Here is a 22,376-nt window from a genome sequence, read left to right as displayed (position 1 = left end):
CTTGTTTGCCTTTGTTTTGGTGATAACAGTCCTGTGCAAAAGGTTTCACAGTAGATCACCTTGTGCTCTGCTCCAAAGATAAGCATAGGCTGAAATAAGTCTGCTCTGGGACACCAGTGAGTCAGTGATGTTCTTCTGGGTAAGAAATGAGTCAGGGTCCCGCCATAACCTCTTATCGCAGTGGGAAATGCTGCCCTCCGAATGTGACAAAATGCACAGGAGCATTGCTGATTAAAAGAAGCAGGTTGCTACCTGCCTGGCAGAGCACAGATGTGGGTGACATGCACAAACTCCTGCTCAGCTGATTGCATTCTAGAACTATCTTCTTGCATCTGTAGTGACTGTAGCATCAGTCTCTGTTTCCTGGGGTCACTGTGTCCTACCACAGAATAGCTTTGGTTCAGTAGAGGTGAATGTCGTGGTTTAGCCCCAGCCAGCAACTCAGCACCACGCAGCCGCTCGCTCACTCCCCCTGCCCTGGTGGGATGGGGGAGAGAATCGGAGGAGTAAGAGTGAGAAACACTCCTGGGTTGAGATAAGAACAGTTTAATAATTGAAATAAAGTAAAATAGTAATGATAATAATAACAATATAATGATGATGATGATGATGATGATGATAATAATAATAATAATATAATATACAAAGCAAGTGATGCACAACGCCGTTACTCACCACCCGCCGACCGATACCCAGACAGTTCCCGAGCAGCGATCGCGGCTCCCCGGCCAACCCCCCCCCCCCAGTTTATATACTGAGCATGACGTCTTATGTTATGGAATAGCCCTTTGGTCAGTTTGGATCAACTCTTCTGGCTGTGCCCCCTCCCAGTTTCTTGTGTACCTGGCAGAGCATGGGAAGCTGCAAAGTCCTTGACTAGCATAAGCGGTACTCAGCAACAACTAAAAACATCAGTGAGTTATCAACATTCTTCTCCTACTAAATCCAAACCACAGCACTATGCCTGCTACTAGGAAGAAAATTAACTCTATCCCAGCCGAAACCAGGACAGTGAAATAGCCTCCATTTGAGACCTGCTTCTGTTGTGCATCTTGAGGAGATAATGGTTGTAAGAAATGTGAAGATCGTAGGCTGAAAATTAGATTAAACTTCACATTTTCTCATAGTTTTATTGTTTTTTCCAGTGCTCACATTTGTGGCTGATAAGAGTCTTTGTAGTTGATTGAAGAGACTTTGCTCTCCAGTATACATCATGGCAAATAGAAAAACTAATTCACAGAATTAACTAGACCCAGACTGTTCTCACTAAAGTACCTGCGAGTAATCTGACTGTGAGGAACTGATTAACACAGGCAAACTCACACTGTATAAATTAGATGAACTCTAGATTTCCAAGCCCCAGTGAGCAAAATTTCAAAACCACTTATCCACTGTTTTCCTAAAAGAAGAGGGACCTATGGGTATCCTGAAATTCAGATAGGTGCTCAAGGTAAGGTGCAGGATAGGTCCCATGAAAACTGGGAATGGTATTGCTCCCTGTTGCTCTTTTATATCCCCTTAGTTAATGCCCTTAACCTGGAAGTAGGAGATGTGGCTTCTAGGCTCTCCTCCTTTTTTTCTTTTTTCTTTTTTCTTCCCCCTGCCCCCCCGTGTAGTCTATCTGCCCTATTAATTAGAGACCTGATTGCAACCCTCAATCACTCTCCTCAAGTCAAGTTCAGACTACCTGTGGTGTTTCCTACTGGCTATTTTAGGCATTACTCTCAGCAAGAACCAGGCTTTTTGGGCTATTATTCAGGGAAGATGTGTCCCTCCATGAGCTGTATAGAGTGGTTGTGTACTTAAACCAAGTAGCCTGGATCCCTGCTCTGATACAAAAGGAATACACTTTGGGCACTGCAACACCTGATTTATGCACTTAATCAGCAGTCTGGATTTTTTCCCAAACACCCAAATGTAAGAACAATATGACAGCTTCAGCAGGTCAAATTATTACTGTTCAAGCAAGCCTAACTCAGGAATGACTTGATCTGTAGTGACAGGAGAAGGAGTAATGGTTTTAAACTGAAAGAGGGTAGATGTAGATTAGATGTAAGGAAGACATTCTTTACTATGAGTGGTGAGACACTGGGAAAGGTTGCCCAGAGAAGTTGTGGATGACCCTTCCCTGGAAGTGTTCAATGTCAGGTTGGACGGGGCTTTGAGCAACCTGATCTAGTGGATGATGTCCTTGCCCATGGCATGGGGGTTGGACTAGATGATCTTTAAAAGGTCCCTTCCAACCTAGACCATTCTATAGTTCTATGGTTCTATGATCTCTTTCGTTCCTTAGGCTGCCGGTTTTGTGGCAACTTCAGAAGTGATCTGGCTGGTGATACCACTTGAATTTTAGGAGAGCCATCAGTACATCTCAGCTCTGCATGTTATTGCCTTACCTTCAGGGCTCTTCTGACTTTCAACTGCATTCCCCCAAAACACCTGAGAACTGTTTTGAAAGTGTCATTAAGATGACCTTTCTTGGTTTCTTTTTAAAGTCTTTGTTTCCTGTTGCTGGGATAAATTATGATGTTGTTTTATTGTATCCTACCAGTTTTTTATTTATTACTGTAAAGTGCTGTGTAGTGTCTTGACTGCCTTTGGAGAAGAACCATGAGAACTGAAACCACTGCATCTAATTGAATGACATTATCCTGGCTGTGACTCACGCACTTTAGGTTGGAGTGTGTGATTTGAAAGGTGTCACCAGTGTTACTGCGGTGGTAGTAGGAAGCAGGACCAGGAACTTCTGCTTTAGCAGTCTTCCTGTGTTGCTTCCATATCCATCTCAGTGCATCCACACTACTGCATGTTTGGTTCCCAACAGTAAGTACAACGAACTCATGATTTCAGTACTTGAAAGGCAGACAGAATTCAGACCACTACTATACCCCATACTTCTAGGGACAATCTTGCAAGCAGATTATCTATGCAATACTGAACCTGTTAAATCAGCTTAAGGATGGGGATGTGTACTGGTACAGGTGTTTAATATATACTAATGTAAGCATCTAAAGGTTGGATGTCTAACTCTGAGCTAGTTACTCTAGGTTCCCTTTAGAGTTTCTGGAGAGAAAAAGTTACCTATGGAGCCACTGCACTCCAAGGAAGATGTCTAAGGCTGAGATGTGTTAAGCAGCTGAATTGATTTACCATCTCAGTGACTCTGAGACAGTCACTCAGCTCCTTACATAGACCTCTCTTTTCATCCTCCATCTCTCCTGGACCTGTGCTGTTGCTTTGCTGCATTGGCTCTGGCCCTCAGCAGGTGAACCCTCTGTGAGTTGCTTGAATTTGTTCACCCAGGAATAGGTGTTTTCTTCTGGTTTACTTTTCTGCGAGACTAAGTCAAAATGGCTCATGGAAAGGACTCACAAGTGCTGATGTCTGTCATGAATGCAAGTTTGTGAATCTTGCTGATAATGTTAATTTATTGTGAGCGGATAATGTTAATTTATTGTGAATGAATGACTTTCCATTGTTTGATTTAGTAGCAGTTTAGAATTTAACTTGTGGCAAATCGCAGGATTTGATTGTGATATTTTAATAGCACTCAATCATCAGTGATTAACAAAGTGATCAGACAAAATCAATCAAAACAGCAACTTAGTTACAGATTCAAAGATGGCAAGGTTCACCCTATTACTACATGGAAGTGCATAAAGGGAAATTAAGTTACACTCGAGTGAGAGAGGTCATGGGTGCAGGGGATAAGGGGGACCCTCCCATTGAGTCACAAGGTTCAGAATAGACCCCCTTTCTTTCTAACCTCATTCTCAGAGAGGAGTCTAGGTGCAGCTGGGTCCAATCTTATTCTCAGACTTGGTCAACGGTTTATAGGAATAAGGGTAATGCAGCAGTATAAGATTCACTTTGTAATTAAATCATACCTCTACAGACTACTTAAACATATTCACACATGCAGACATGGATGCGCACATATATATATAAAAAAAGGTATACCTGTTAAGGATTCCCCTTGATTTCAGTGAAATACTCACATTGAATTTCTTAGTGGGGGAGGGCTGAGCCTCTGAGAAGGAGTGAAGGGTTTCGGCCCAGGCTCCACTGTCGGTCTTCAGCGATGGACTTCTGATTTTAGCAAACTTTCAGAGTTTGCTAGCTCCGAGAGGTGTCTTGCTCAGAGGGAGATGCTCATGCAGGCCACTGCAGTCCAGGATTGCTCAAAGGGCCTCACTTAGGACTGCTCTTTATGGGATTGTGAGATGATTGGCTTTAGTCATCAGTAAATTTCCATCTGAGCCACAATTCGGGTCGGTAATTGCTGGAATTCCAGTAACGATGATACCGCTCTGTTTCAAGGCTGTCAGGGGTAGCTGTTTATTCTCGCTCCACTCATTAGCCATAATACAGAGTTTCTGATAAGGACAGGACTGCTCTCCGCTTCAACCATGTAGGAGTTTCTGGTACAATTAAGGGGCACTTAACCGACCAACTCACTACACAAAGGCCACAGTCTGGAATTCCTGAAATCATAAAGCTGTCAAAGAGAGAGGAAAAAAAAAAGAAAGGGGGGGGACGATGCACCACCACAAGGTCAGAACAATACAAGCAGTGGGAGCATAAGGATAGATGTGTGAAGGGATCAGACCCTATAGATAGAGTACAGTTAGTTTGGTTCCCTGCATTTTGGATAAGCAGGTGTTTGGCCCATATTAAGGAGTAGATCAAACTTTTTCTGTCACATCCTCAAATTGGACCAAAGCCTGTATCTGTGTACAAGCTTGTGTCCAAAGGCTGTGAAGGTGCTAGGTAGGTTTAGGCTTTAATCTCAGTCCTGCACTCAGAACATGGTGATATTCCCTGAGTATTTTCACTTACCACTGACTGCATTCTCCTGGGAAACAGGCCACCTGAAGAGGACTTATTTAACTTCTTCAAGTAGTCCTCAGAGAACTGCTTGAAATCCAAATTAATTCATTTGTCTTGTCCTTCCTCTGTTCTGAAACTCCATCAGCACTCCCTGTCATAGGTAAATCCTCTGGTCTCTATGAACCTTCTTCCCTGTTCCTCTGTGCCATGATCACACCAGATATTTCCAAACTGCTTATAAAAAGCATCTATTTTTGCATATGCAGGCATCCTTGCTGTACAGTTTTCCTAAAAGTTTTCAAAGTCTGTTTTAAAGTGTGTCCTACATCACTGGTTCTCTGCATGTCTTTTGCTGTTCCTGAGGGCTTTTACACAACTCTTTTTGTAACTTTTCTCTCCTGGAAACCGACACTGACCTAAGATTAACTGGCTGTCTACAGATCCAGTGAAGGAAAAATGGACAACCCTTCTAAATGACTGATGCCGTTCTCAACTCACTGGTAAGAGGTCTGCGGAGGGCCTTCTGGTAGATTTGGAAGCTTTTTGCTATCATACCTGACTGCCTACTCACCTACCCATCTCCTATTACCTGCTGTGCATGTAGTCACAACTGAAATTAACCCAATACTTTGTTTGAAATGACACTGGACCAAATGCTATCTGTCTTCATCTACCCTCACATAAGTCTAAAGCAACTTCAGCAAACAAAGCACATTTTTGTTCTTGCTGATAGACAGTAAAATTCTCATCCTTCATTGAAAACAGTATGTTATGTGTCCAAAGAACCTTTTATAATAACTATGAAGGAAACAGCTAATCCTACGCACTAGAGAACTTAGTTATAGTAAAGGAGGTTTCTGCCTTTCTAATTACCTCATAGTAATGTAGTCAAGTTCAGTTTGAGTCTGGGGCAAGCTTTCCTGCCAAAATATGTAGTAAAAGATAATTTCTCTTCTTCCCCCCACCCCCCCCAAACCATTCTGACATGGCAATTTTGAAACTAATTGCTTGATGACAGGGATCAAAGGCAAATCAGTAAAGTCACTTTCCAAAGGCAGCTTTTGATAATGCTCTTTTCTATATTCTTCTCTGATTAAAAGTATTAATACATTTGGTTATCTAAAGAGAAAGGGGTGGGAATGGGTGGGGAGCTGAAAGGTATCCATGCAGATTATTTTTGTTCATGTAGATTGAAGATAATTATGGAAAATAATTTCTTTTATTTTATAGAAAATGTTCTAGACAGACTGCAGATAATGTATCGTTAATGCCAATATAGGCAACTGTCAATCTTCCTTCTCTGGACTAAAAGGAACATTTTACACCCAGGGTGATATGGCATTCCCCTTCCATGCACAAACCTTAACAACAGAATCACAGGATCATAGAATAATTGAGTCTGAATGGGACCTCTGGAGGTCATTTGTTCGACCCCATGCTCAAAGCAGCAGCAAGGGACTTGTCCAGCAGAATCTTGAATATTTCCAAACTTGGAGATTGCCACTCTGGGCAACCTGTTCCAGTACTGAACTGCCCACATAGAGAAAATCTTTTCCTTGTACCGAACTGGAATTACCCTTGTTGGGCCTTGTGCCTGTTGCCCCTTGTGCTTTTGCTGCTTGCCTCTGAGAGGAGTCAGGTTCATTTTCTTTCTAGCAAAGCTGGAAGTTACTTTCACAAGACAGCTAGTCCATGTTTCTGTTCTGAGGTGGACCAAGAACCCTGACATTCTCCCCTGCAAATGTTTCCTGAGATGGTCTTTAAAACCTCCAGTAATGAGAATGCCACAGCTTAGGTATCTTATTGATGCTTATTGATCTTTGTGGTTAGGAACACATTCCATCATAGCTAAACTGTATCTTGTCCTACAGAAAATTAATTATCATTATTTTCTTTCACTCCCTGGAAATGAAAAGTCTTGTATCACCACCCTTTCAACTGTGTTTTCAATACTGGAATTTTTATCATGTTCTCCCATACTTCTTTTTATTCCAAAAATAAACTGAATTACCTCTGTATTGATGGATGGATCACATTTTCTGAAGTCTCTCAGCATTCCTGTTATTCTTCTTAGTGTGACTGCATCTTTCGTAAAGATTAGTGCCTTGAGCTATATGGAGACAAAAAGATTAATTGCTTCATAAGTTCTGCAGATGACACTCCTGTTCATTTGGGATGGCAATTTGCTTTGTTCGTAACCACATTGCGTTGTAGTCCTGTCATACAGTTTGTGGTCCACAAGACTTTAATGCCTTTCCTCCAAGGTACTGTTTCACTCATCTTTTTTTGGTCTTTGTTTTTTGGGGTTTTTTTATATATATTTGTGCAGTTGCCTTTTTCTCTCCCTGTGTTGGTCTTTGCTGTTTCCTGATCTTTTTTTGTTATTGTTTTCAAACCCTTTTTTTCCAATCTCAAGTAATTATCCACCATTCTAATGCTGTCTTCAGTGGTGCTTACAGTCTGCTTTGTGCATTGATATCAACACCCTTTGCAAGAGCTTCTGTTCCATTAACCTATCCATTAATCAAAATGTTCATTGACACTCAGGAACTCAGGTGAGTGCCCTGTGAGATCTCACTTGAAATGTTGTGCCAATTTGATGTGATCTTCTAATATTTACTCTGGAATAATTTGCTGCAAAGCTACCTTTTCACATTTTTATCTAGACTACTTTTCTCCTCTTTCCTTGAAACGATGTTAAAGAATGTGGGCACCTAAAACAATATTTTGGGAAAACTGAGACACTGAGCTCCAAAACATCAGTCTAAACAATTCCCTTTACTAATACTCTGAGGCTACAACATCTTCCTGTCTTCAAATGCTTACCTTGTGTAGCTGAGAGATAGCTCATGCCTAAATCCATTCAGGATCTTGAAACTAGACAGGGATTCCCACTTTCTGAGAGGCCTATTGACACAGGAGCACCCCAAGCACTCGTTGACAAAATCTTACCCCAAGGTGTTTTTCTTTTTGTCAGCATAGCTATATCCTTTTCCTGTACAGCAACAGCTTTGTGACAAACACTCTTCTTTAAGCCTCCCTGTGTCTTCACCATGGTTTTTGCCAATAGAGCAGTGTCAACTCTGTGGGCGATTTTCTTACACCTCTAGACAATACAGGTATGCCAGCAAAATCCTGTGGCGGAGACCTGGCTTCAATTTCTTCAGTTCCAAACAATGTGTTTGCTTTTAAAAGCCTCCTCCCTTCCCCTAGGCACTAAATTTACACTTGTCATTTGAGTGGTGACTCATACCCTTCTGATTCAGCCGCATCTAATCAGTGGCCTATTGAAAAAGATTATTTTTCTCTGACTTTGAAGAGCCATGTGTCAGTTTGCACACTAACCACCAATTCATACATTAACAACGAACATGAAGAACAATCTAGACCAGACAGTCAGCCCTGCATCTAGGCTCCAAATAAACCATTGCCCAAACTGCATATTTGCTCTGAGCTTGTCCAGTTCAAATAGTTTTGCAGCCCTGAAAAGAGTTTCTTTTATCCTCCAATGGCAGCAAGGAAAAATGATGCTGACATTTTTCTTGCTGAGAGCTTCCTCCACACCAGGCCAACAGATTCAAAGAAGCAAGCATGCAGTGTAGATCTGGGAGCAGAGTCCTGCCCAGATATTGATGATCTCTTATCTACCTGTGTGCAGATGAACTCTAGGTGTGTCTACACTAGGTTCAGATCAGGACTCAGTATTTTAAATTAATCCCCTCTTCTACTTCTCATGTTTTGCTTCACATCACAAACCATTCATGGAAGACAGAAACTGGACTCCTGGCTAAAACCAGAATGGAAGATAAATTTCAGGTGTGCTCCTACTTCACTACAGCTGCTAATGGGCGTCCACTCCAGGGGAATAAGTTAGAGAGCCTCTGAAACACATGCATTATGGACACGGGGTTGTTCATACAAAGTGTTGCCGTCAACAGGTTCATTTATGTTGGGCCACACTACTTGCTAATGCAGACATAGACTTTGTCGATCATGCCACAGATCCCTTCCCACCCAACTCCAAGTTCCTTAGGCATGCCTACTCCCTTGTTGCCAGCAGTGTGTTTCTGCTGTTTTCTTAGCAATGCATTGGTGCCTTGCTGAGCGAGTCCTTTCCAGGAACTAAGTCATAGAAAAGTTACATACTATTTCAGGAGGGTAATTTTCTGTAATCATTGTATAACCACTATGTCAAGGTTAATCACTGTCTCGAGGCCCTCTGTACTCCATCTGGCTTTTTGGTCTCACATTGAACTGGTCTGGTCTCTCCTTAAGAAGTCAAATAGCTCAAATACTTCTCCAAAAGAGCTAATTAAACTTTTCAGTCTTTGCCCAGTTAGATTCTGCTTTGTATGTTTTCACTTTCCTTCTGAAGTCTGTGCAAATGTGTCCCTCTCATATGTTTCTTCTTTAGGTGGAGCTCAGGTGTCTTCAGCATCAGTAATAGAGATTCATAGTTAACTCTTCCTGAAAAAAACAGAGATAATGAGGAATCATACATTGGTAGAAAAAAAGGCCATCTTCTTTCTGAATTTTCTTTGTGTTCTAGAACTGGTCATCTGTGACTCAGGAGGAAATGTTCTTTTAACATTCTCATGTTATCTTCCCTTCCAAAGAATTACAGTTCTGGTGGGGCTTTTCCTTGCTCCCATTTATTTTTACATTGAAAACCAAGTGATGTCCAGTAATCACTGAGATTTTCTTTCACTCAGTGTCTGAATTCCAGCCACTCAGCCTTGTATAATGGAAAAATCTCTACCATAATGTTCATTCACCTTTGGCAACTCTTTATTCCAGGTACTGATTTTATACAGATCCTTACACCTAACTTGTCCTATACAATGCTTCAGGAGCTGAGGCTTCTAACTTAAAGCAGTGGATTTCAAACCACAGGCTTCCAGATTTCTCTCCACTCAGGAACACCTAGAAGAGAAATAAAACTTGAAACTTTACCACTTGATTCTCCTAAAAGTGCTTGACACACAAAACTCTTCCTCTTGGCCCATTAAAGGAGAGGAAAAGAACTGTTCTTGTTCAATGCCAAATAATAATTGAAAAGAGGTTGTGCATCCTTTTTCTTAGGTAGCATAATTTGAAATACATATCACAGCTTTACAAAAAAAGTTTTAAATTAGCAGAAAGGAAATTGCTTCATTGAAATATCTATTTCAGAGTGTGTCCATTAAAAAGGCAGAAAGAGATTGTGACAGTTTTTATGCCAGCATGGAAATATATCACAATCATTGGAATTAATTTAAACTCCATCCTTCATTATAAAGAGTGGTCAACCATGGCTGCCTTTTGCCATATTCATAATTTCACAATGCTTACAGATTGCTGTAATGCAACGGTGTGGAATTTATGAAATATGACAAGAGAGATGGGATTCATTGTCTTGGTAAAAAGGAGCCCATTCAATGTAGGTATGTCAATCAGATTATGCAACAGAGAAAGAACAATTTATTTTCTGCCTAAGGAGGATGGCAGCATAAGTCTCTAGAAATTCAGTAGGCACTTGACTTGACAGCATCAGGATTTCCTGCTCACAAAAATGTAATAAACAGAAGAAAGACAGTGATAACGTCAATTACAGACAATGACCTTGATATAATTTCAACATGTCATTGGCAGCGCACTGTAAAATGCAGCAGGCTTAAAATAATTGAATAATTCTCAAAAATTCAAACTAATAAACTAAATGGTTGTTAGAGGAAAACAAAAGAGTATTTCCATCTGCTTTTTTTCTGATAAAAGCTGCTTGCCTTAAAAGTCTGAGATTGATTGTCTTCTTTTTACTTAATGGCTTACTTAAAAGACTAGCACAAACAAAAACAATACCTGAAAATGAAGATCATACAAAGCAAAATTCTGTAATGATGTTATTCTCTGAATTTGGATTCAAAAGGATCAATCCCAGAATTTTAAAATCCTTCTGAATGTTTATAATTATTTTTTTCCAGTAGAAAAACAGTCTTTTCACAAGTTATTATTATAATTATCTTTAAAAAGGAACAAGAAAAATAATAAAAATAAGGAAGTTAAGACATCAGGAGAGATTAATTAGACATACAGACCAATGTCTCACAGTTTCACAGTTCAATTTTTTTGAATACCGCTTACTTGTTTAGAATTTTACATTTCAAAAAACTACACAGACAGGTTTTGTGTTGCACTTTGAAGTCACCAAGGTTTTTCCAATAGTTCAGCTTGTTCTTCATCTTTTACTTTTGAAGACTAAAACCTTTTCCTGCTTATAGTACGTCCAGGACTAGTTTGGCAAATGGAAATTTTGACTCATTCTTATGAATGTGCATGTGTTTTTGTTTCTCTAACACCATTATTACTATTTCCTCAATTTCAGTGCTTTCAAAAAAATGGTTTTTTGACTTTTTTTTTGACACTCACTGGCTAGTACTGAGTTACAAAGAACTTCAAGAGACTGAGTCTTTCCACCTGTCTTGTGGGAAACTCAGAAACTGAAGCAAACAAAGAGTGATACGCTTACAAAATCTATCAGGGACTAAGGGTGGATTTTCTGTCCTTGAAGCTCTTCAAAATTTATTGGTTGAGATGACTTCTGGAGGCCTGTTCAAACTTCACCTATTGTAATATTCTATGATTTTTTTCCTAAAGGAGGAAAACACTGAAATATATGTTTTTCCTTCCTAGGCTGGAGCAAGCTCTGGAGACTATGCAAACCTCATTAGGTGACAAATAAGCCTTTTCAATCAGCTTCTTACCTATCAGCATGTCCTAGTGGCATGCAACTCTCCCTACTGCTTTCACTGGGAGTCTTGCTTCCTAATTTGGCCTATAACAAGGGACAAATAAACCTATAACCCTACCTCACAAAGGTTTGATGAGGATGAACATACTGCAGACTGTGAGGTAACATGGCAATAAGGTTAGCTCAATAACCATAGTAATTCTATGACATATCCTGAGTTGCTACAATAAAAACATGCTTATCTGGTTTCTCAGACTGAGTAAGGTATTGTCCCAGGTACAGTGTGAACTGCATCTCACATGTCATGGGCATCTTCCCAGCAATGGGCTTCACTTCTTTTACCTGTCTGGAGGCAGAATCCCATGATTTGACTACTGAGAAAAGATAAATGGGTTATCTTGGTTTTCCATCATGTGAAATGGTTCAAGACAGTTTCTTCAAACAATTCTGTTTTGCTCAAAGGTATGTAACAGTGTGAAATAGGGTAGCATAAGGACTATGTGCCTGAGTTTTATGCTGAAAACTTCTTAAACTCAAGGTGGGGACTGATCCAGCTGCCTAGGCCATCCTTTACAGCCTATGTCTCAGTCAGTCGGTTCCTCCCAAAGAGGTCTATAGGCTAATTCTCTTATGTGCCTTCCAGAAGTCTATTAGCTCTTTAATATTCTTTTTGTATTAGGTCTTGACAAGCCATATTACTTTCCCTAGTACCTGGTAAAAAAAGCTTTCCAATGAAGTTCAACCTGTGGTTCTCTTTGTCTCTTGGAACTGTTTACCTTATGACTATCATTTTTCTTCTTTTTGTTTGCTTTAGTGTTCCTCTGTTTTGACGTTCATTTGACAGAATAATCTCAAGTGGTGGACTAAATTCAGTTATATATATTATTCATAGAAATGATATAGATGTAAGACTCTGGGCTGCAATTGTTTCCTGGGTGATGAGAGAGCATGCTCTGGTTAAAACCTAATGCACTGATAAATAAATTGCAACTGTCATACTTTGATGCTGTGCAGATATTGGCAGCATCTTCCAAAAGTGAGAGTAAGGCTATTTTCAACAAGATATTGAAGGGGGAGGATTTTAATGGATCACTGCAAATCAGGGAGAAAAGATTGAAATTGATATGGTTGATTCAAGTATAGAGTGTATGATAACAGAGTGTACGTTATAGGCACTTCAATCAGATAATCAGCCTTTACGTCAAAGTGCAGAAGATACTAAAAACTTACATCAGGCCCAGAATTTCTAAAGGTAGATGTAAAGCTGAGAAAATGGTGATGTTGCACAAAGGATAATGAGACAGGATTACATTGCAGAGACACTGATTAGTGGGATCCATGAGTGATGACATATGTCGACTCTAACAGTGAAAGTTACTTCTGGAGAAAAATAAAAACATAAGGGGGGATGGGAGGGGGAGGAACAGAAAGGGAGAAGGGAGGCGGGAAACAACTTCTCTGTGCCCAGCCAGGAAGAGTAGAGGTGGAGTCCAGGTGACTGTCCTCCTCTGGAGAGGCAGTGGCTGGGCTGTCCAGTGCAGCAGGTGGTAAGGATGAAGATGACGAAGATAGTGATGATTTCTGTCATGTTTTTTCCCTAGCACTATATACTTTTCATTATGAGCCACTCATAATCCCTATTGTTTCCACTTATGGTGCTATTAGCACTGACTGGAGTACAATAATTGGGTGCAAATTTTGCACATTGGCTACTTGTTAAACTTCTGGGCACATAAATTATTGGATAATATTGATTGAATATTTAAATTACTGCTTTATACTTTGTTATTCAATACATTTATTTTTCTCCAATATGAGCTAAGGTGTACAAAGCAAGATGTAAGGAGTGAGGAAAAAGAGGGGTAAAGTGGTAGTTGCTTCCTGTGAGAACTTGCCCTGACAACACTATTGGGGTTTCTAGGTGCAGGGCCACAAGGACAATGCAAGAATAAGAGCAGAAAAGTACTACTACCGAGATTCTTAAAAATGTGCGTGAAGGGGTACAGAGCTGAGAATAGCATAAGGCACTGTGCAATAGTAAGTGCCATTTTGTTTCATGTATTTTTCACATGCTTATTTTGGAAATAATCAGGTCAGTCAATAAACATTCCTATTCCAATTTTACCTAGACTTTAAAAAGTGTCTTTATCACTTGACAGCCATCATTATCAGCTCCCCCAAATGGCCATTGCAGCCCCAGGTGAATGCATGACCTCATATTTGCTGTCATGCCTATAAAAAAATTACAGACATATTACTGCCACAGCATTTTTTGCTGAGTTGTTTTAACTAGTTATTTCCTATTGTCCATGTGTCTATTTGCTGTAACCTGTTGCTGTTGGTTTTTTTTCTAAACCTAGAAGGCTCTTAAGACAAGGAATATATTTTTACTATATACTTGCAGAGTACAAGCACCCTTGGGGAAGCAGGCAGTAGCACAGTGCAAATAACAAATAACAAAATAAAAGATTTGACTTGTTCCCACAACATGTATGAAAGTTAATGCAAAGCAGCCCAAGTTTACATGGTTAAGTATGTCCCCTACATAAGCATTTCAGACAATCTTTTCAGCTATTGTATACACTCTTCATTATCATGAGTCATGAATGAGCACTGGGGAGACTGGTGGGTCTGCTCTGCACAGTGCAAGAGGAGGGTGCTCCACCAAAGCATGAGAAATGCCTTTGTGTTTTTTCTGGGCCATTATTTGGTCATGTCAAATAATCTCAGATGAAAACTGTGGTCAGTAGACACAATAGCTTTTGTAAGAGGCATAGTGCTAAAAACCGGTGGGAAAACTGTAATTTTAAGAAAAAAAATACTTTAAGTTCTCCCTGAGATTCCTCTTGAAAGGGCTGAGACTTCGGTATAGCTTGTCATTCCATGCCAGAGCTGAAATGTTGAATACGGTGACTTATTTTCACTGAAAGGTGACCTTTCAAGCCAAGATTTTTAAAGAGTATGACATTTGGAAAAGAATGAGGTTCAAGCGGAAAGTGGTGAAAGTGGCCACAAATGAGTATTTATTAAAAGGTTTTACCTTAATGGACTGTAATGAATGTAAAGATATGCAAAACTATTAGGAGAATGAATCCAGATGAGACAAATTAGAATAAATTAAAATATTGCTCAACAATATAATTAACCTTTCAAAATTGCAAAAGAGTTATCAGTTCATTTTATAACATCCAACTCTAGCCCTGAAAAACAGCAAGGGCCAAATTTTACACTCAATTAAAATTTTGCAAATTTCATAAATTTGGAGGAATTCCTCTGACTTTGCAGAGTCCACATGGAAACTGGTGTAGGAGTCTCACTCACCCTTTTTCTTCCATGAGTTCCTTCTAGTGCAGTCTCTGTAATCCCAGAAACAGCCCACACCTTCCTGTTTATGCTTTTTTCACAAAACCCAGTCATTTAAAAGCCTAATCATTTTCTGAGCTGGTTGTTGCTACCGGTAACAAAATTGCATGTTTGCTGTGCATAAAAGCAGAAAACCCAAACCTAGCCTTCTTTCATAACTAGTTCTTTAAACAGAAAAAACAGTCTTGCACCCTGTAATCAGGGCTGAATATTATATAAAGACTAAGTACTTCCACAAAGTAAGGAAGAGGAAATGAATGGGACACTCTAGAGAATTTTATCTCAACAGATCCTATAGCACTTTATATGTTAAGATTGAGTTTTTCAAAGCATCTTAAGAGGGTTCATCTGATGAGCCTGGTGAGGAGAATTCACATGTGTACATCTGCGTATGGGGCCAGGGGGGAGGAAGATGTGCATTTGCTTCAAAACAGTGTGTTAAAGTAATTAGTTGCTAAATCACATTAAGGTCACAAAATGTTGTAGCTCAGGTTTTCTATGATGTTGTCCCTTCATCTCCCTCTGCATCTGCATTTGGGTGCAGTCTGTCCCGTGCCCCTCAAATCCCCCTAGGCTACAGCCCTGTTACTCCCTTTCATTCCTCTGCACTGGATATTTTTCCACTTCATTCTCTGGCTCTTTCAATCTTTTCCCTGTGAGGGATGTATCACTTTGTTGTAGTCAAGTTAAGCTTCTTCCTCTTCTTCCCATCTGTGGAACTAGCAATTAGAGCCTCGCAAGCCTGAAGAAGGCCTGTTGGCTGTGTCTAAGCTTTGTACCACAGTGCCCCAAGCAGCAAATGTAGGGTAAGTTGTATTCAGTGCTTGCAGCCCAAAGATGGCGTGTGCTCCTTGCAGGAGCTGCCTGCAGGATTTGCCTATTAATCAAATTCCAGCCAGGCTCTATTGATCCCTGGCAACTTCAATGTCTTGTGAATTTAGAAGATTTCTCGTGAAAACAAGACGACAACTAACAGCAGAAGACTCGTCCTATAGAGACATTTAAAATTCCTGCTCCAAAGCTAGAAATCATAGAATCATAGAATAGAATCATAGAATCGTTTAGGTTGGAAAAGACCTTTAAGATCATCCAGTCCAACCATTAACCTACACTACCAAGTCTACTCTAAGCCAATAGAGTGGCTTAGATTAGACTAAACCATGTCCCGAAGTGCCACATCTACCCGTTTTTTGAACACTTCCAGGGATGGGGACTCCACCACCTCTCTGGGCAGCCTCTTCCAATGCTTGACGACCCTTTCTGTAAAGAAATTTTTCCTAATATCCAACCTAAACCTCCCCTGGTGCAGCTTAAACCCATTTCCTCTCCTCCTATCGCTAACTACTTGGGAGAAGAGACCAACACCCACCTCACTACAACCTCCTTTCAGGTAGTTGCAGAGAGCGATAAGGTCTCCCCTCAGCCTCCTCTTCTCCAGACTAAAAATGTTCTGTTAAGGAGTGGCAAGATTTCTTCATTCACAGTATCACAGACTTGGTTGGGTTGGAAGGGGCCTCTAAAGATCATCTAATTCAAAACCCCTGCTCAAGCAGGATCAGCTAGAGTAGTTTGTCCAGAACTACATCCAGCTGTGTTTTGAGTATCTTCATGAATGGAGACTCCACAACACCTCTCACAGTGAATATTTTCATGTGTTCAGATGGAGTTTCATGTTTCAGTTTTGTACCCATTGGTTTCTTGTCCTGTCAGTGGGTGCTAGTGAGAAGAGTTTGGCTCTCTCTTCTTCATTCCCTCCCATCTGATATGTATACACATGGATAAGATCTACCCTGAGCCTTCTCTTTTCCCAGCTGAACAGTCCCAGTTTTCTCAGCCTCTCCCTGGATGCAAGATACACTTAATCATCTTAGTGGCCTTTCCTTGGACTTGCTTCAGTAAGTCCATGTCTCTCTTGTATTGGGGAGCCCAGGACTAGACTTGGCACTCTAGATGTATCTCACCAGTGCTGAACAGAGAAGAAGGATCACCTCCCTTCCGCTGCTGGCAATGCACCTTCTAATGCAGCCCAGGATGCTGTTGGCCATCTTTCTGCAGGGACACATTGCTGGCTCGTGGTCAGCTTGTTGTCCACCAGGGTGCCCAGGTCCTTCTTTGTAGAGCTGCTTCCCATCCAGTCAGCCCTCAGCCTGTTCTGGTGCCTGGGATTACTCGTCCTCAGATGCAGGATTTTGCATTTCCTTTTATTGAACTTCACGAGATTCCTGTCAGCCCATTTCTTCATCCTGTCCAGGTCCCTCTGAATGGCAACACACTCAACTGGTGTATCAGCCACTCCTCCCAGATTTGGTTTTTGTGGATCATTAGGAGCTAAACAGGAAGCTTCTCCATCAGAAATAGCCAGACTATGTTAGGTGAAACTTAGAAGAAGAAAAAGGTCATCCAGAAGCAGAAAGGCAGCATGGAAAACTTCCACCTTAACTGTTAAAAGTCTGCAAAGTTTTAAGCAGCTGAAAATACAACAGGAAGCATCAGGGTCACCTTTATTACCATTAGAGCTGTCAGCTCCATTTGTCATCTCCTGATTGCTCCCACTAGCAGAGGCAGCCAAGCCAGAACTCAGCACACCACCACATTGTGTTCCACCAGTCTCTTATCACTGAGCCTGAATAAAAAGGGAATGACATAGTAGAAATGTGCAGCATCTTGGAACAGATAGTCTTTTTGTCCAGACATTTCTTATCTTTGATGGTTTTCCCTCTTCTCTCACTATCTATTTTTTGCCATAGAAGGCAACAAGACATCTGAAAATTTAATGTAATATTATGACATGCCATGTACAGAGAGCCCCAAAATATTAAAAGGACACATTCATTCACACTCATCAGCTCTGCCTTGCTAATTTTAAGTCTTCAATCAATGTGGTAATTTATCCCTGCCTGTAGACGCTGTTCTAACAAGAAACTTTTACACCTCTGTGTTCAGAAAGATGGGCGATGAGGGTATTTTTAATGAAAGGTGGATGTACTTCATCCAACAGTTGAGTTCTAAACAAAACACACCAGACAGTTGAAGAAGATGGGCCAGAAACTTAAAGGAGTGTGAGTCAGCTTCAAGTTGTGGCTTAAAATGGAGTAATGACACTACAGCTGATCAGACTGCTTTCCTCCACATTACTGCCTCATGTTGGAGTAGAAGTCCAGGAGGCTTCTGTCTGAAGCACAGACAAAGACAGGGCAGAACATTTTCATCAATATGTTTGAAGTTCATTTTACTTTAAAGAGAAAACTCATATTTTGCTGTTGGACATGCAATCCCTGCAAACAAACAAACAAACACCAGATTGAACTTTAAATTACTCTTCACCAGCTCCCAAACAGACTCTTAAAATCTGCTGGTGAACATCAGTATCAAAGGGAGAAATTAATTTGTTATTCTCCACAAGTATGATGGCTGGGCCTGCGGTTTTGCAAAGGAATCACAGCTGAAGCATAACAAATTGTGAGGAAATCATGACCCTTTTACATGGCTCTGATTATTTGTGTTTGTGTGCATATGCATGCTGCTTCTGCTCTCCATCAGCTGGTCTGATAGTGTTCTGTCTACCTCCATCTGCCTTGTACAATACAGAAAAACCCTGTTTCAGCTGAAAGGAGGATTAGGGTATGTCTTTCCCCTGGCAAGCCTGCCAGCAACAGCGATGGAAAGGCAGGGATACAAACTCAGGAATGCCAAGTCTATTTTCTCCCAAAAGACCATCAGGGAAGCATGAAAAAGCTGTGAGATTGGGAAAAAAAAAAATCCAATGCAAAACCTTGTGTTACACCAGTGTCTGTCCATTACCTATTCCAGGAGGGACAGAACTGCTTGCAAGACAAGGGCCTGTGAGGAAGCTGAATTATCTTTACTTACTCCACAATAAATAGTGAAAGTCACAAATGTTGGTCTTTTGTTTGCGGCATGCAGCCGTGAAAGGATGGAGTCCCAGCTTCCTTGCTTGGCTATTCTGCATCCTCATAGCTCATGGTATATAGCTCAAACTCATTCTGAGAGAGAGAGCTGATGGGGAGCAAGGCTTAAAGGCAGACAGGCAGTAGACCTACAATCAGTCAACTCATGCTGAGGTAAGGAGGTGGTTACAGTGCCAGTGACTGTATGGCTGATTTTGAACCTAAAGCAGCTAAGAACAACTGAATTAGCCTTCAGCAGCATTTTCTAGAGGACTGTCAGGCTCAAAGTCAGGTGAGCAAACTGAAGATCACAGATGTGAGGTACTTGTCTTCTAGACTGGTACAGAAATATCAAACTGCCATAAAGGGTTAGGCTGGAGGTTTGTCTCGCCCAGCCTTTCATCACTGGCACTGGCATGTAGCAGATGCTTAGGAAAGTGAGGACTTGCTGGAACTGCAAGAGGGGTCAGATCATAGTCTTGTAATAGTGAACTGAATCGTGATTGCATGAAGAGCTGTTCGTACCTTTGAATCTAGTAAGACAGTAAATTAATGCTTTTTCTTATGTTTTTCAGAACAGGGAGTTTCAAAGAGTAATAAAAATGTACCAGTATTTTGTGTTATTAGTGATGTGAATCCTGTATCAAAATGAGGGCTAACAGAAGGGTATGCGGAAAAACCTGAAAAAATCTAAAAAAGGAAGCTTTTAAACACAAAAACACTTTCAAAATTTGACTAGACAATGTTCTAATCAACCTAATGTATCTTTGAAGTTGGTCCTACTTTGAGCAGGGGGTTGGACAAGATGATTTCCAGAGGTCCCGTTGCACTTAAGTTATTCTGTGATTCTACTCTGTGACTACAAGGATCTGACAAGACTACAGTTATGTGCAGTAAGAAGTGAAGTTGGACCACCACTTGTTTTATCCTCTTCCTTTTAGAGAAATGTATTTATTAGTAATGAGTTATTTCTCAGCTGACCTCCCTGAAACCTCAGCGCTTTGTACTTGGGAGTTCTCAACCTATGGCTGCATCAGCTGAGCTACAGGTCTAGCACCATGGTGCACAATTTTGTAGCCAGACATGGGTTAAATACACACAGGTATTGGCAGCATTCTCTGTTAAGAATCTCTTTTTCTCTGGTTCCCTTCTAATTTCCGCAGTAAATTGCTGACATGTCATCTTAATGGTCTTTTAAAGAGGAGGAGATCAAGTAAGTGGAAAGTATTTTAAAATAAGACCTTGGAAAACATGAGTTTGTACAGTGTGATTGCAGGACATGAATTCAACTGGTGTGAAATTATGTTATTTGCAAGCACATATCATCTGCCAGCACTTACTTTCACCTCCTGTGTGTGGGCAGGAGAGGGTTGTGGTGGGGAAAGCAGCCTCGGAAAGCAGAGGTGTTTGGTTTGTGGCCACTTCAGTTCATGGCCTTGGATGGTGAAGTTGCATGTCAGATACATCTCACTGCTGGAGGAGGGAATACCTGCTCCCTCCTCTCCTCCTGGCTGCATGCTCCCACTCTTGCCTGGGGTTAGCCCCAGTGCGTGCCAGACCCTTCCCTGACCCCTCTCCCCTCACTAGCATAGCACAAAGGTGACCTGCAGAAAAGAGATGGCAGGCGTCACGGGATTGAACCAGCTCCATGAAGGGTCCCACAAATACCAGAAGTGGGGCAAACCTGGGGCAGGGGGTTGAAGGAGTGAGAGAGAAAGAGCAGAGCAGTGAAGAGACCCCCATATACCCCAGGGGCAGCAAGCTCTGAGATCAGCTTAGAAGCTGGTGGCAGCCAATCAACCCTCAGAAACATAAGGGCAGTGGATTCACTAAAAGTCCATGAAAATAATCCTCCCTGGACCCCTGCTCTCACCCTCCCAGGACCTTCCTTCTCCTTTAAGGAAGAGAGGCCCCAAAAGTTTGCATTGAGACTTTACATCTTAAGCCTGGCAAGGCAGAAAGTGGTATGCTAATCTCAGAAATACCCCTTCCTTTTCCTTTCTACCTTCATGGTAACTTCAGACCCAGAAATCTTGATGCACTTTTAAAAATGGAAGAAGTCGGCTTGTTTGGTTCTGTACTTAATTGCTACCTTTCCACCACTTCTTTACCTCTGGGAAGTTAAGTTACCTTTCCCAGGAATATAGCAGACTCCTTGAAATTAAAATAATAATTCTAATATTTCCTCTGTAAGTAAACTGATGTCTTCTGAAAGGTTGGACGAGGTTACTAAGAGTTTTGTAGAATACGTTGTTTAGTTTAAACTATCTTCTAAGGTTTACTCTCACATAAAAGAGGAAGAAATAAATAATAAAGTTAAGCTTTGTAAGATCTGTTACACTTCAAAAGCTATTATGTTTCTGACCTTATAAGAAAACGGAAATGATAGAAAATAGAGGTTTACTCAGATACTGTTGAATCTGTAATTAACACCCATCACTCCAAGTGTTGTCAAGTTCTTTGAAGCTTTAGTGAATTAAATTTTTCCATCACAGGAACGTTCTTGATCCAATGATTCCAAGCAAATGTCACAAACTTTTCTAGACTTGCATGTTTAATAGGCCTTAAAGTACTGACAACACTGTAGACCAAACAAACCAGGGCAACAAAAGCCCACTCCAGTCATAATTTGGGTTGTAAAATGAGATTATGGCACATAACACAGGTCTTTTATGGAGGAGATTGGCTTTATATCCTGCTGCTACAAATGTACTTGGTTGCAGCTTGCTCCTCTCTATGCCATGTTGATTGCCACGTTGAACCAGGCGAGGAACTGGGCCAAAACCTACTTCTTCTTTTGGTATGTTATGTCCATTTATGCCCATTTGTGCTCTTTCAGAACAGGGGGCAGGTCACACAGTGGTATTCTGCCCACACAGGACAGAGAAGGGAGTAGTGTTATGTTTCCATATCACATCCATATAAGGTAAGAAACTGAATGAGAGCTTTGGTATTCAAACTTAATGGCCAGGAAAAGAAAAAAGAAATCCCTTTAAAAAACTGTCTTAAAGATTTTTTTTCTTGACATAGGTAAATAGGCTCATCTAACAGTGACATTAATAAAAGAGGGATGTTAGGGGTTGGACACTGTATTGATAAACCCAAGACTGCAGGGCTGGAATCCTACTACTGGAAAGATGAAATAATTTCCATGGCAACAGTGAATAAATTGTTCTGTGAAAAAGAAAGAGAGAAAAGAGTGTGACTTAAACCAGAACTGCTCAATCCATCTCCTAACTGAAAAAAATGTTTTAAGCAGGAGAAGACAGAAATATAGCATATGCAAAGTGTCCTAATAACCTCCATCCACAAAACATACTACTTTCCTGTGACTGTAATAGCCAATTTTTTTCTTTGGTAGAGGAAAATGAAATATTTGGACTTCCTGATCTCATGTTTCTGGGGAAATGGTGTTCCCCTAAAATTTCTTGTTTGTAATCAGCACACTGTTTGTATGTTTGGTAGGACACTATTCTGTACTACTACCTCTCATGACAGTGGTATCACTAGATAGGTGATAAACATAGAATTTATTTATCGAGCCATGA

Source organism: Pelecanus crispus, chromosome 2 (assembly GCF_030463565.1).
Source record: "Pelecanus crispus isolate bPelCri1 chromosome 2, bPelCri1.pri, whole genome shotgun sequence".
Classification (NCBI taxonomy): Eukaryota; Metazoa; Chordata; class Aves; order Pelecaniformes; family Pelecanidae; genus Pelecanus; species Pelecanus crispus.
Note: the sequence above shows the minus strand (reverse complement) of the source record.